This window comes from Prunus mume, linkage group LG7 (assembly GCF_029339155.1).
Source record: "Prunus mume cultivar Tortuosa linkage group LG7, ASM2933915v1, whole genome shotgun sequence".
Lineage (NCBI taxonomy): Eukaryota > Viridiplantae > Streptophyta > Magnoliopsida > Rosales > Rosaceae > Prunus > Prunus mume.
In genome coordinates this window covers 7,989,618-8,003,179 of record NC_142704.1, presented here as the reverse complement: position 1 = coordinate 8,003,179, position 13,562 = coordinate 7,989,618, and the positions used below count along the sequence as shown (strand labels likewise).

At 35.7% G+C, this 13,562-nt stretch overlaps 2 long non-coding RNA genes across 3 annotated transcripts; both read left to right on the top strand.

Annotated features, from left to right (window-relative positions):
• Positions 1–211: 211 nt before the first annotated feature.
• Positions 212–2,908, top strand: LOC148915371 (uncharacterized). 2 transcript variants are annotated; one of them, XR_016128544.1, is made up of 3 exons: positions 212–500; positions 889–1,103; positions 2,617–2,908. It is a non-coding gene; the product is annotated as an uncharacterized LOC148915371 (long non-coding RNA). The 2 variants fall into 2 exon arrangements; XR_016128545.1 differs by having other exon boundaries at positions 2,598–2,908.
• A 3,802-nt stretch (positions 2,909–6,710) lies between these two features.
• LOC148915370 (uncharacterized) lies at positions 6,711–8,620 on the top strand. Its single transcript, XR_016122116.1, has 3 exons — positions 6,711–6,743; positions 6,902–7,929; positions 8,018–8,620. It is a non-coding gene; the product is annotated as an uncharacterized LOC148915370 (long non-coding RNA).
• Positions 8,621–13,562: the final 4,942 nt, after the last annotated feature.

Sequence of the window (13,562 nt, the reverse complement as noted above, 5' to 3'; positions counted from 1 at the left end):
TCATTTGATCTCTCCAGTTCTATTTTCTTTTCGTTTTTTGTCAGACCTGTCTTCTTTTAAAACTAAGCATTCATAAAGCGAGGGCAAAATAAGACATGGTAACGAGCTCCAAAAAAAATACATTATTAATAGGGAAACTAGACATATGTGCTCATAAACCTATCACTATGCTTTGATCAATTCACCACTAGCATGAAATGTACCCAAAAAAAAAAAAAAATCAAGGAAGATCACGGGATGACTCACATGGCCAGGTTCATTGCGCACCAAAAAGGCGAGCGCTCATGACTCGCCTTTCTCTGCCTTGTTTTCTCCCGCCATCCTCTCTGTCTTCCTCCCCTCCTCCTAAATGCCAAGCGTACAGTTACCTTACCCCATTACTCAATGACATTTTTATGTGTCCCAAATTTCCACGAAATCCTTTGTTATTTTTCTTCGAAATATATTGAATTTCTCTCAATCCAAGACCCATTTGTTCTGCCCAGCATTTCCATCTGCAGGTAGGTATATCAGTAGATTTTACATTTTCTCAATATAATTATGCATTTCCTCTGGGTGTTTTCTTCTTTCTTCTCCACAAATGGTTTCTTTGTTCTGGTATAGGGTCTCTGGAATGATGGCTTTTTGTTTCTTTCTAAACAGTAAAAACTTTTTTTTCTGGATTGGGGTTGATTTGATGTCTAATTCCGAATTTTTCGTAGTTCAAGTATCATTTTCTACAAGATGGGTTAAAGGCTATCATTTCAATTTATTAATTGTAATATTTCTGCGGTTCAGTTGATTAAGGGTTTTTGTTTACTGAGCAATCATTTGTTGGAAAGAAAACTAACCGCTAGGGTTTCATTTTAAAATTCAGTTCTGTACTTGAAAGTTATGTTAAATATGCAGTGCAAAACTTCAGACCCAATAACGATAAATATGGCTGCCTACTGTTCTTTGGAGGATCATCTGACAAGATTCAAGAATGTCTGAATTTGGTATTGCTTATTTTAATAGGATATAAGGCCCTATTCAGTTCATAGAGACTATTATCGGATCATGGGTTCACAGGATCCTGTTCCGGCGGCTGACAAGGCTAATGTAACGGAGGCCTCAGTGCGCGGGTAAGTTGTTCAGATCTTAATTTTCACATGAGCGCATAAGCATTGTTATGAGTGCTAGAAACTTTCTATTATATGGATTGGATGTTGTAATGTTTGGCATATTATAATTAAAGGATTGGATGTTGTAATGCTTGTCCTACTTTAGAAGCTTGATGATGCAAAATAGTGTAAGATTTGGAAAGGGAGTTACAAATTGAAAATTTAGAAATGGGGTTTCTGAAGGAATGATGAAAAAGATACAGGGTACATACATTATGATGTGGAATCAGTATAAGTTTTGTCCCTGTCGAAATCTACCGAACTTTGGCAAATGTTGGATGTGCTGCCCACTAGTTATTTGTTTCGGCTGATCCTGAATTAGAAAATAGATGCAACTAGTGATGGATACTTCTTGGAATAGAATTTACTCAGACAAAGCTTATTGTCTCTATGTGAAGGAACCTATGATTGATAGACTTGCATTATCAAGGTTAATAGTAGTGTTGACAGGTAGCCTTTCTAACTGATTAGAGGATTCAAAATAAGGTGCAAATCTTGACAGAAGTGTTCATTTAAGCTCTATTATGAAGAAAGAATTAGATTCACTGTTGATAAAGCTGATTTATTTCAGATTTATCTTGTTCTGATGTGGTAATACTGTTTTTAAAAAAATTAAAGAAAAAAAACAAGCCTCCTGTACTTCATTGATTTTGAACTTCATACTGCTCATGCTTTATAAAAGATTTTAGAGGGTCTTCCAACAGAATTTCCTCTGGCTCATTATCAACTTGTGTGAAGTCATTTAGAATAATGATGTACCACATCCAAGTGGCTTAACATGACTGTTTATTATTAGGATGAAAAATCACTCAGATTTCTTGGATGGATGTTTAGAAAGCTGTTTGATGGGCAGGGCTTGTCCTAGAAAAAGTACTTACAGAATCCACAAGGCTGAGAGTGAGAAATATAAGCGTGAGCATTTTAGTGAGCTTTTTCTTTAGCTGGCTGATGCTCACAGTAAGTTGCCTTTTATTTATGAGAAGTTCACCATGTCTCTCTTAATGTAATCAATTTTTGATATGATGGTGGGTCATTCTTAATTTGAAATGACTCTTGCACAGAACTAAATCAGCTGAACAATTGAAAGGCATCTATATGTTGTGTGAAGCTACTGGACTGTTAAAAGTACTTGCTTGGTCAGATTGAGTACTTACGAAAGGAGAATGCATCCCCTGTTGTCTGAATCTAGCTATGTATAAAGGAACTATACAAATTTCTTTGCCCCCAAACATTTTGCTGCTGTGTCATTTGTGTAGATGATTCAAAAAATACATGCGTACTTAATTCTGTAGCTATTTAGCTAAAACCCTAGTGGTTAGTTTGGATCATTCCTTATGGATCAGTAGGTTAGAGCTGATTTATGACCCCAAAAAAAAAAAGGTTAGAGCTGATGAGAAGAAAGCTGTACATTGATTTAATAGTGCATCTTTTTAATGAATCATCTTTTCATGCAAGTTGTTTGAAAATTGAATAGATGACCCATGAGAAGAATGAGCTCAGAGAGGAGGATAATTCTGCTGACACAAAGTCTCCTGCTGACGATCGCCAATGGCTTACTTATTGGATTTAATTTGTATTCTCTGATTACGCTGTCTGAACTGACAACCATTGCCAAAGCCATTGAGTGGTAATTCTTTTCTTTTTCAAAATGTAGTTCCTTTGTTTTATTTCACTTATTTATATATGGGTTTGCATTGAATGTGATTTTTCCAAAGGTATATTGGTTGTATAAAATTGATTCATAAAATTTTAGCGTGAACTTTTCATTTTGCTGTTGTTTAACTTACAAAAGAACGACAACATATATATATATACACACACACACGGCTGGTGAGGATTTTTTTGCGTTAGTAAATTATTGATATTACATCACTACATTCATTGTTTTGTTTCAGCAATAAATTATTGGTAGTAGTTAACTTAGTAATTGCTGGAAAGAAAAATGTCGCGCATGTATATAAAAGGCGCTGTCCCTAGTGTCACACGTACTTGTTTTAATACTGCAGTTGTAAAACAATTTCTGAAACTAATATTGTACCAAATCTATCCAAATTAAATGACGTAAAAAAAAAGAAATAAATGACGTAAAAAAAAAGAAAAAAAAGAGAGAGAGAGACAACTCGCTCCAAATTAAAAGTCTTAGTACGGTTGACAAAATCAAAGAAGTGTTGACATTCCAGCCAACTTCTTTTGCCCCCCGCTAGTATCGATTCGAACTAGTTGTCCAACATCCCTAAAAGGTCCGTAATATCTTCTTTCTTCTTATTCTCATGGTCTTCATCAGTATTAAACTCATCCAAATCTCCCTTAATGTTAATTACCTTCAGACATTCGCTAATAAATACATAATTACTCTTCGAACCTAACCCACCATGATATAACCCCTTAGAATGTATGCGACCTTGACCATCAATCAACTCCCTACAAAAAATACAAAGAATTTATGTCAAATACAATTAAAACTAAACAAAACTATAACCAAATAATTTTAACAAAATCCAACCAACTACGTACCATATAGATTTACGCCAAAATTTGTTAAGACGACGACCATCCCCAGTCTTGATAGGTGAAATTGGTACTTAGATGACGAGGGGTAAATTTAAAAGATATTCAACCAAGAACGCAGCAAACTTCACACTCTAGACCTTGACCAAATACTCTTATGACTCGTCAACTGTCATATATGAATTATACCAAACAATAACATACACAGAGCATACAAAGATGTACCTGCAAGCCTATAGAATTACTAGTGACAACCTAGGCACTCAGAAGGACCCGTCAATCTAGGCATCCCCTGTGCTAGCAACAACTATGGTGAAAATGTGTGAAGACAGCATAATCAAGCAAACACCAAACAGCAGAAAAAGATGACTAGTCAACTGCACAAACCCAGATGACTAGTCAACTATCAAGAACACAAACCCAGAAAATTTACAGAGTTGGAAACAGCTGTTCACGAAACCCACCATTGGGAAAAAGGGGGTTATCAACCGACCAGGCAATCTACTAAGGAGAAAAAGATTCTTACAAAGGAACATAAGCAAACTCAAGAAAAACTTAGATCTATTTAGGAAGATGAGCTATACCTCCTTTGTGCAATTTTCTTCTCCAACTTAGCAAAGCTTCAGTTCTTCATGGCAATGGCAGCTCCTTCTCCAGCTCGTTCATCCCATGGCACTAGCTTGCAAGCTCCAACACAAATCGAAACCAAAATTTGGATTCAAAGGAGAATAACTAATTTCTTCAAGAAACCATACTCTTGAAGAAATCAATCTTGAATCTGACCTAGATATAAATGAGAGAATGATTTAAGTAGCTAGATACAGATTCATGTTTCAAATGCAGTTTTTCAAAAAGAAATCAATTGGAAAAACTCATAAATGAAATATTTGGTTCTCTCTTGAGGAAGAAGAAGAGAAAGATAGCAAACCAATCTTTCCAAAACTTCCACCCAAAAGAGACAGCCGCCAAATGAGCAAAATCGTAGCCTTTACAGACCAAAAAATTCCTTAGGTCAGAAACCCACATGGCAACAGAGAGAGAGAAAGAAGAATAGGACAAAACAGTTTGTTATCCAGCTGGAAATCCTATAGAGCAAGGATGACTAGTCATCATTTTATGAAGACTGTTTAATGTCATGATATGCAATGCACAGTACCTTTGTCAACTTGCTTGATCCTTAGAGAAGAACACCAAGAAAGGTTTTCCTTAATCTAAACTTGAGCTTGTTAAATAACAATACACATCCTATTACAAAGTTGTCAAGGGAAGCCAAAAGAAAATAACAAAAAACCATACATTAACAATAGGTAGTTTAAGCTTATCATTATAAGCAATTCCCTTAGCCTTAAGCTGTGGCTTCGCTAGATTTGTCCAATCTTCAAGAGTGTGTTTGAAGCGATCATAACATAGAGTCCAGATTCCCTTCTTCAAATCTGCTTTCTTAGGCAAGTCGCCAAACAACTTCTTCTTTTGTTGGGAGAACACATATGTCCACGGCTTTAAAACAATACCATCATTAGCTGCAAAAGTCCTTTGAAATATTTTTTTTGCATCTGCTTGATCAACTTTTACAAACACCGTATTTATCGGTACCCCGTGAGGATAAAAAGATAAATGCAAATGCCCCTCATACAATTCTTTAGAAATTATTGTAAGATTAAACTTGAAACTGTAATAACAAAGCCTAGAACCAATGACCTTGTCCTTTGAATTATTTGCACCATGCAACCGTCGAACAAAGACAGATAAATCTCTCTGGTCATCCATTTTATCGAAAAGAATTCTTAGCAATGAAAGTAATCTGCAAGAAAAGATAGAAACGAACAAATATTTAATACTTATATTAATAAAACACATTGCATCTTCTCCAGCAAACAAAGTAGACATTGCAAACAGTATCCTTAGAAAACACTTGAGCTGAAAAAGAAGAGTAAGGTAAAAAAAAAAAAAAAACAGCAGTGTGCATCCTAAGAAAACTGAGATGCACAACTCTAACCAAATAGAAAAAATACTACTACAATGTTCAAAAGAAAAGAAAAGAAAAACTAAAATATAACTGAGAAAGCGTGAGGTAACCTTTGATTATCTTGGACAATGAAGTAAAAACGATGGAGTCAAAGGGAGATCCAGTCCACCAGCACCTTTGATTAACGAGAGTGAGGCAATAAAATCAAAGAAGAAGGTAAATTATATAGGGCTTTACACTGAGGCCATAAAATCAAAGGGCGAGGGAGAGAAGAAGGTAAATTATATAGGGCTTTGAACTAAACATCTTCTTCAATTGGCCCTAAAACCCAATCGCACCAGCAAACCCAAAAGAAATCATAAAAAGGATAACAAATAAACAAACGGGTAACACTAGGAATTTTGAAATGGGAAACCAAAAAGAATAAAGAGAGAGAAATTTTGAAAAAAGGAAAACTAAATTGAATAAAGCGGTCAATACACCTACTACCTACTAAATTAGAAAAGTAAGTCGTACATATATATACCATGCACATATTCAAAAACAATTATAAGTTTCCTGTTTTTTTCCCAGGAAAAAAATAAAAGAAAAAAAAGAAAGAAAGAAAGTTTCCTGTTTCTAGCATATTAATTAGGTGATTATATAAATACATACTTTACGGATGAATGAAAGCATATTGATCTCTTGGATAAATTCCAAGCTTCAGTATATATTTCGTAGAGTACCCACAACCAACCATATTAAAACTCCCTTCTGCCGCAGCATCCCCAAACCCTAAATTCCCTTTTGCCTCAATTTTGCTTTCCAATATCATGGCCGCTGCCGTTGAGCTCACCTCGGGTCAAGACCATGCCTTGACGATGGCTTCATGCCAGGATGAGCTCCTTGCCAAGACATCAAAGGTCAAGAAATCTCTGCGCAAGATATGGGAGATGGAGAGGTCTCTGGGCGAACTGGGTCGGATATGGGAGATGGAGAATTATCAGGGCGAACTGGGGGAGAACGAGAATTATCTAGCCCCGATTTTGGCCAAGCAAATCCAACTGCTCGATTTGAAGAAATTAATGTCGAAGGAGCTTACGCCTACTCGTGATGGGCCGGCGGTGGGGCGTTCATCCTTACACAAGGTCAGTGCATGGATTACTAGGGGATTTCATCTTCTTAATTATTATTTTTTTCTAAAATAAAATTTTTGACCTTGCTTCATTCATTAATTCTCTCTAGGTAGGTAGTTGTTTGGAAAGCTTAACTTGACTTGTTCTATATATCTCTCTTCTCTGTCCAGTTTGCCCATGGAGGGGATGACAGTAAATCCAGGGGAAGATAGATCTGTGTTTTTAATGGTAAATTTCGTTAGGGGCGAATACAGCGGTGCCATATATGAAGTTAAATTCAAATTTGGAGGAGAAGTTAATGATCTAGGCGGAGGAGGAGCAACTAAACGTGTAGCCACATTCAGTGGTTTTAACGTTCAGGTGCAAGAATTTTCGACCGCGACCAACTTTATGTATTTACAGGAGGGTTGGGATAAACCCTACGTTAGGTCATTTGCAGGGCATATCTTTCATACGCTGGGGCATTAGATCCCTTCCCACCTTCTAAAGTACAGATTTAAGCTGCGTGGAACATTTGTGTCGGACATATGGCACACTTTATTTTCTTGAATCAAAATTTCCCTTCGAACGAAGTCGGAGTCTAGGTTTTAGAAATACAATCCTGATAAGAAGGATTGGGTGCACTGCCTTTGTTTCCATTTTGTTATCCATTTATCATGAGCGTAACTGGTTATGCCGTCTGTTATGGCATTATTTTGTATGCGTTGTCTGACATGCAACAAAACTTGGATGTCGTTGCTTTTCACGTGGCTAGAAATAATTGGAAACGAGTGAAAGTTGACACTTATACTCATTTCCGAGGGAGGGCCGTGGTTGTAGGCGACACTATATATGCCTTAAATCATTTTAGTGTGGCGGAGATTATAGCATACTCCTTGAGGAGGAAGGTAGATGATGACGGTGATATTACATATTCACTAGTGCAACTGTCTAAATTGAACGGCCTTGAGATTGCAGATCCGCCTTTGCAATTTGATGAACTTGTGAGTGACTATTTGGTTCATCTGGGGAACCAAGATTTCGTTCATGTTAAGACTGCCACTAACGAAGAATTTGATGAGGTTCAACATCTTTGTATCACCACGTTTCAAATTGTTCAAGAAGAAAGTAGACATATGATCGAGACATTACATTCAACAGTCCTTCCTGTGGATATTGAGGCCAATAGTTGGTTCACGCTTATGTTCGGCTTTGCTCCGTAAGTTTTCTTCGCATTTCTCATGTATTCATCAATAACAATAATTTGTAAGTTAGATTTTGTTGTTTATGATAAATATGACTGTCAGAGAATGTGCGGATTATGAACCCGTAGAAGGGGAGACTGCAGCAAGCATGGAGCAGCCAAAACAAGAAGATGAAATCCCTTTGGATGAGAGTTTTTTATGTGGGAGGTAAAAGGAATGTGTTTACATGAAGTCTTTTTATTCATTTAATGACCATGAATCAAGAGACTCAATTTTTTGCATCTATAAGTGATTTTATTAGTCTTTGGGTCTAATTTCTCATAATATATAATTGGATTTTGTAGGAAGAAGCCAAGCTGGAAATAGCCTCAATGCAGCATGAAAAAGCCAACCAGAAAGATGCAAACGGAATAAACAAAAACAGAAGACAAAAAGAGAAAAAGAAAAAGCGGATGGAAGGAGGGATTACAGGTAGAGGCAGTAGAAAACAATCTGTTATTATTAAGTACCTGGAGCAGAGATATTTTTATTGAGGCATTTTACTGCCATATAGGCCCTTAGTGTTATAGGGGAAAGAGATATTATTAATTCTCATTTAAATTGTGAAATGTTGTTTTAACATAAAAGCAAGGTTAATTTTATATTAAAAGGCCCGCTACTGGCAACATTATTCACAACTAATTTTTCGATTTAGTCATATGAAAAGAAATTTTACCCCAAAAATTACTTTCAGCGTTAGTCTTATTTTTCGAAAAAGAAAAATATGTGTGCAGAAAGAGTGTCAAATACATGACACCAAACAAACATCAACATCTTGCAAAAAAAATTTTGAAAAGACTAACACTGTCAATGAGAGATTAAAATAAGAACATCAAAAAGAGAAACGCTTTAAAAATTCCACGTCAACATAAGTGTGCTGATAAAGAACGAAGAGAACAAAATCGTCCAAAGTATACAGTATACGTAAGAACAAACAATACTACTACAATGTTCAAAAGAAAACAAAACAAAAACTAAAATATAACTGAGAAAGCACGAGGTAACCTTTGATTATCTTGGACAATGAAGCAAAAAAAGAGAGATCCAGTCCACCAGCACCTTTGATTAACGAGAGTGAAGCAATAAAATCATATATACTGAATAATCTAAATGTTAATAGAAATCATGAAAAGGAAATAGTGTAAATGTTAATAGAAATTTAAATTGTTTCCTTTATATATACTGAATAATGGTATGTATTACCTGAGGAAAAGAAATCCTTTGAAGCCATCATTGGTCTGTCTTTAGTAGAAGACACGGCTTGAATTACCGTTAACCAGAAAAGATGACAGCAAAACCTCTGTTAATTTTCGGATTTTGTATTACCGTGAACTTTTCATTTTGCTGTTGTTTAACTTACAAAAGAACGACAACATATATATACACACACACACGGCTGGTGAGGATTTTTTTGCGTTAGTAAATTATTGATATTACATCACTACATTCATTGTTTTGTTTCAGCAATAAATTATTGGTAGTAGTTAACTTAGTAATTGCTGGAAAGAAAAATGTCGCGCATGTATATAAAAGGCGCTGTCCCTAGTGTCACACATACTTGTTTTAATACTACAATTGTACCAAATCTTTAATCTACTGATGCCTGTTAGAGTTTGTATAGGAAAATACACTTGCATGTAGTCCCACATTGGAAGAGAGTAGTTTTCTTCCATAGTTTATAAGCACCAACACATTAGAATTACTAAATAGAGTATGAGCCTAGTGGAGGCAAACTTGAGCCTCAACATGGTTTGAGCTTGGATTATATATATATTTGTGTAATAAATATATATATATATATAATTAATTGTCAAAAGATGGGCCTTGGGCCTTGGGCTCTGTTGATTCAATTAATAATTTATTTTTATTAATTGAAAATTCGGTTTTTTCAGATAAAACCAAAATCTGAAATTCGAATTAATTAAAACAGTTAACATAACTATTGGATGAAGAGGTGTCAGACCTCTATATAATGACAATACGATCAAACCAGAAAGAAACCTTTGAACTGCATCATCATTCTCACATTTTACACTTCCTGAGAGAATCATACCACTGTTCGGAAATCAAGCCACTGTGCTTAGGCTTAGATTTAAGATAGTTTAATCCTGGTGGACAGACTCCTATCGAACTACAAGCACAAGGGTAGAGGAGAAATACTGTCTAAAGGACACTGCAAATTTGCAGGACTCTATCTACAATTCAAGTCAGTATTCTACAATCTATATTATTGTTGTATTGATTCAATTATATCTATATAAAATATATTCGTTGGTTTTTATTATTATGTTATTTTGGTTTTATATTGATTGTTCTCCAACAAACTTTAGACAGTAATATGGAACAATCAGGAAGTAAGACCTCTCATGCCGAAAAGCCTGAGAAATTCAAAGGCACTGACTTCAAAGCGTTGGCAAGAAGATCCACATTCTCAGACAGGATGCCCCTGTGTCGAATAAGGATCCTGCAACCAAAGAGACTGTCGCGCAATTGATGCATGGACACAATCTGATTTTCTGTGCAGGAACTATATCTTAAATGGACTTGATGATGTCTGTATGATGTCTATGCAGCATTCAAGACGGCTAGAGAAGTTTGGGAATCTCTTGAGAAAAATATAAAGCTGAAGATGCAGGATCAAGAAATTTGTTGTAGGCAGATTTACGGATTTCAAGATGGTAGATTCCAAACCTGTTGTCAAACAAGTTGAAAACCTCCAGAAAATTATCCATGAGATTCTTGCTGAAGGCATGAAGATCAATGAATCTTTCCAAGTGGCGTCCTTGATTGAAAAACTCCCACCAAATTGGAAAGAATTCAAGAGTTATTTGAAGCACAAGAGAAAGGAGATGAGTATGGAGGATCTCATTGTTAGGCTTCGGATTGAGGAGGATAACAGAATAAGTGAGAACAAGAATGTGGTTTCAAACATGGAAGCCAAGGCAAACATAGTTGAAGGAACCTCAGCAAAACCAAAATTCAATCCCAAAATGAACAAGAAGAACTTTGTTCCTGGAGCAAAAGGAAAAGACTTCAAAAAGATTAAAGGAGCATGCTTGGTCTGTGGGAAAAGCAGGCCATAAGGCTCAAGACTGCAGGCATAGAAGGAATCAGAATCCTGCCAATCCTGCAAATCCAAACTACAACAGGCCAAGGAACAATCAGGCCAATGTGATGAAGAAAACTTGGCTGCAGTGGTGTCAGAAACCAACATGGTTTCGAATGACAATGAGTGGCTGATTGATACTGGAGCCACCCTCCATATCTGTGGTGATAAGAATGCATTTCTTACTTACCAAGAGATACATGGTGGTGAACAATTGTTTATGGGAAATGCCTCTGCATCTGCTGTTGTTGGAAAGGGAAAAGTACTTCTGAAATTCACCTCTGGAAAGGAACTAACCCTCCTAGATGTGCTGCATGTGCGGACATAAGAAGGAACTTGGTATCTGGACCTGTTCTAAGCAACAAAGGATTCAAACTAGTTTTCGAATCCAACAAAGTTGTACTAACTAAGGGGGGAATGTTTGTGGGAAAAGGTTATCTTGCTGATGGGTTATTCAAACTCAATGTATCTGCCAATTCTATGAATAATAATATAAATAAGGCTTCGCTTATATGGTTGATTCTTCTTCTACATTATGGCATGCTAGATTAGGACATGTGAATTTCCGTTCCTTACATAGAATGTATAATTTAGGATTGCTGCCCAAGTTAGATTCTATTGAAAATATTAAATGTGAAACATGTACAGAATCTAAATTTGCCAGAAAAAGTTTTAAATCTGTACATAATAGGTCCAATGAACTGCTAGGCTTAATTCATAGTGATTTATGTGATTTTAAATCAACACCAAGTCGTGGAGGAAAGCAATATTATGTGACTTTCATTGATGATTGCAGCAAGTACTGTTATGTATATTTATTACATAGCAAAGATGAGACCTTGGATATGTTTAAGACATATAAGGCTGAAGTTGAAAATCAACTCAACAGAAAAATTAAAATCCTAAGATCAGATAGAGGAGGGGAATATGAATCCACTGCATTTGCTGAATTTTGTGCCACAAATGGTATAATTCATCAAACGACAGCTCCTTATACACCGCAACAAAACGATGTTGCTGAAAGGAAAAATAGGACATTAAAAGACATGATAAATTCTATGCTGAATAGTTCTGGGCTTCCACATAACATGTGGGGTGAAGCCTTACTTACTGCAAATACAATCTTGAATCGAATTCCACATAAAACGAGTAACAAGTCACCATATGAAGTATGGAAAGGAAGGTTACCAACCTATAAGACACTCAAAGTGTGGGGTTGCCTAGCAAAAGTTCAAGTTCCTTTGCCAAAGAGAACTAAACTTGGACCCAAAACTATAGATTGTGTCTTCATTGGATTTGCATCCAATAGTGCTGCTTATAGATTTTTAGTATTTCACTCTGATGTTTCTGATATACATGTGAATACAATACTAGAATCTGTGGATGTAATATTCTTTGAGGACATTTTTCCTTATAAACAAGGAAGGTCCAATGTCAATAGCAAAAGAACTATTGATGATTCTAGAATAAATGAGAATTCTAGAATAGATGATGGTAATCCTACTTCATCTAGTGTTCAAGAAAATGAACAAGATCAAGAACCTAGAAGAAGTAAAAGGACAAGAATACCAAAAGATTTTGGACCAGATTTCTTGACCATGATAGCTGAAGCTGAGCCTCAAACATATAAAGAGGCAATATCAAGTCCAGAAGCTCCATTTTGGAAAGAAGCAATCAATAGTGAGGTTGAATCCATTATGCAAAATCATACATGGGAATTGGTTGATATACCACCTGGTAATAGACCAATTGGATACAAATGGATCTTTAAGAATAAATTAAAAGCAGATGGTACAATTGATAAGTATAAGGCTCGGTTGGTAGCCAAAGGATACCGTCAAAAGGAAGGCTTAGATTTCTTTGACACATACTCACCTGTGACAAGAATAACATCAATAAGGATGTTGATTGCTATAGCGTCAATTTATGACATGGAAATACATCAAATGGATGTAAAAACCGCTTTCTTAAATGGAGAGTTGGATGAGGAAATATATATGGAACAACCTGAGGGGTTTGTAGTAAAAGGTCAAGAACTAAAGGTTTGCAAACTTGTAAAGTCTCTCTATGGACTAAAACAAGCTCCAAAGCAATGGCATGAAAAATTTGACCATACTATGATGACACATGGTTTTAAAATAAACGAATGTGATAAATGTGTCTATATCAAGACACATAAGAACGCATGTGTTATAGTGTGTCTGTATGTAGATGACATGCTCATAATTGGGACTAACAAGGACATAATTAACTCTACCAAGAAAATGTTAAACTCCAGTTTTGACATGAAAGACTTAGGTCTTGCTGATTTAATTCTTGGAATTAGAGTCAAAAGAAATTCAGATGGTTATATGTTAACACAGTCCCATTATGTAGAAACTGTTCTTAGAAAGTTTGGTCATTTTGGAAATAATCATGCTGTAACACCTTTTGATGCAAGTTGCAAATTAAAGAAGAATGAAGGTGAATCTATTTCACAAAAGAAATATTCACAAATCATTG